Source organism: Fukomys damarensis, unplaced genomic scaffold (genome assembly GCF_012274545.1).
Source record: "Fukomys damarensis isolate Sample0158 unplaced genomic scaffold, DMR_v1.0_HiC HiC_scaffold_37, whole genome shotgun sequence".
Classification (NCBI taxonomy): Eukaryota; Metazoa; Chordata; class Mammalia; order Rodentia; family Bathyergidae; genus Fukomys; species Fukomys damarensis.
In genome coordinates this window covers 5,396,141-5,399,048 of record NW_022900949.1, presented here as the reverse complement: position 1 = coordinate 5,399,048, position 2,908 = coordinate 5,396,141, and positions in this window count along the sequence as shown.

The window sequence follows — 2,908 nt, the reverse complement described above, 5'->3', positions numbered from 1 at the left end:
TTATGAGGACCCTCCATACGGTTTTTCAGAAGTCTCCACTAATTTTGATTCCACGCAGCTGTATACAAATGTTATGGTTTCCTTCACACCCTTACACTTACCTCGTTTTTTAAAATAAGCACCATCTTAACATGTATGAGGTAATATACCATTTATGGTTTTAATACTTCTTTTTTTTTGGTACCGGGGATTGAACTCTGGCCCTTGCACTTTCAAGGCAGGCGCCGGAACTACTGAGCTAAATCCCCGGCCCCCATTTATGGTTTTGATCTTCATTTCCCTGATGACCAGTGATTCTAAGAATCTCCATCTACTTGTTGATCACTTACATATCTTTTTAAGAAAATTACAAAGGTCCTTTGCCAATTTTTAATTGGTTTTTTGCTGTTATATGATTATTTATATACAGGATGTTAATCCATAATTGGATATATGGATTACAAATATTTTCTTTCATTCTGTGGGCAGCTTTTCAATTTGTTGTTTCCTTTGCTGTGAAGAAAGTTTTTAGTTTGGTATAGTTTTACTTTTTTTGTTGTTGTTTTTACTTTTAAAAATTTATTGTTTATTTTTTGGCTTTTGTCGACTCTGTTGTTGGTGTTCCTAAGATCAGTGTCGTGATGCTTTCCTCCTGTTTTATCCTGGGAGTTTTATGGTTTCACAGCCTCAGGTTTAGTCTAATCCATTGTGAATGGATTTCTGTGTATGTTGTGCAGTGATGGCCCAGTCGCACCCTTTTGCATATTGATATCTAGTTTTCAATCATTGCCATATATGAACAGAGTGGTATTCTTGGGAAGCTTGTCAAAATTAGTTGTCTGTGCATTTGTTGATTTCTGTTCCTTTCCATTGGTCTCTGCCTCTAGTTTTATGCCGATACCCATACTGTTTTGATTACTGTAGTTTTGCAATATAATTTGAAATTGGGATGTATGATAACTTCTACTTTTATTCTTACTCAAGATTTTTTGGGCTTTTGGGAGTCTCATGTTTCTATATGAATTTCGGGATTTTTAAAATAATTGTGTTACAAATGCCATTGGAATCTTGAAAAAGATGGCATTAAATTTGACATTTTGGGTACTTTGGACATTTTCAAATATCATTTCAGTCCATGAACATGGGATAACTTTCCATTTATTTATGACTTATTACTTTTCATCTTCTTTTTTTTTTTTTTTTTTTTTTTTTTTTTTTTTTTTTTTTTTTTTTTTTTTGTAACAGGGATCAAACTCAGGACCTTGTGTTTGCAAGGTCGGCACAGTGCCACTGAGCTAAATCCTCAGCCCTCTTCATCAATGTTTTATTTGTTTCAGTTTGTCAGTCATTCTTCTCCCTGATTAAATTTATTCCTAAGGATTTTATTGTTTTGTTGCTGTTGTCCACTTTTTTTTTCTTTTTTCTCAGTACTGGGGATGGAACTCAGGACCTTGCTCTTGCCAGGCAGGTGCGGCACCACTGAGCTACATCCCTGGCCCTTGTTGCTGTTGTCAATGAGATTATTTTCTTAATTTCTTTTTCAGTGAACAACTGTTCATCATTAGTGTATAGTAACACTATTTTTATTAGTGTATATTTCTAATACATAATAACCCATTTGTACCGAAGATTGCAGTCTTGAATTTTTGCATGACATTCATATGTTATTTAGAAAAATTCAAAGAATAAGAATTTGAAGAGAAAAAATTATATCATGTTCCATTGTTTCATGGATGCTCCAAAAGTGGAACACTAGGCATTGAATCATTAACATTCATTTGGGGGAATTGGTACATATGCATATACTATTGATTTTTGTATGCTGACTTTGTATCCTGCTGCCTTCCTGAATTAATTTATTATGATCGTTCTTTCATGGGCCGTTAGGATTTTCCGTATTCAAGGTCATGTCATCTGCAAACAATTTTACTTTTTTTCTATTTGGATGCCTTGTCTCTTTCTTGCTCAGTTACTGTGACTAGAACTTGCAGTATTATGATTAGTAGAAGTTACAAATGTGGGCATCCTTGTTCCTGTTCTTTAAGGAAAAGCTTTGAGCTTTTTGCACCAAGTATGAGGATAGCCATTGGCTAGTCATATATTGTCACTGTTATGTTAAGCCATGATCATTCTATACCTAATCTAATGAAAGTTATGAAAATATGTTGAATTTTGTTAAAGTTTTGTTTCTGCATTTTTTGGCAGTGGTTTTCCTTTAATTGTGTTGTGACATTTATTGATTTTTGCATGTGTTGAATCACCTTGCATTACAGCTATAAATTTCAGTTGATTGTGATACATGATCCTTTTAATAATTGTTTCAATCTGATGGGCTAAATTTGCCCATCAAAAGATATAGTGGCTGATGGCATCAAAACAAGACATGTCTTTGTGTTGCCTGTAAGGGACTCGGTTCACCTTTAAGGACCCAATGATGAGAAGTGTAGGGATGCCTTGTAAATAGAAACCAAAGGAAAATGGATGTGGTTGTACTTGAATCAGAAAAAACAGACTTTAAGTCAAAAACTGTAATGAGAGAAAACGAGGTAGGGGTGAGGAAGTGGTCACCTAACCAAGAGAATAGAACACCTAGCTGGGTGCAATGGGACGTGCCTATAATTCCAGCTACTTGGAGGCTGAGGTGGGAGTACTGCAAGGTAAAACCCAACCTTGGCAACAATGTGAAACCCTAAAAAAAAAGGTGTGTGTGTGTGTGTGCACGCATGGAGACCACCAAAATAATGTGCACACACTTCAGCAGCTCATCCTACCAATAAATGTCTGGAAGCTAATGGCCACCACTTTGAGCACCTCTTGTAATTGTAGAGGCCAAAGATAACTGATAACTTGTGTTAATCTTATGATGTCTCAATAAATTTAGTGTTAAAATTTTATGGTTTTTTTTCCTGATGTATACTTTTTTCTGGGT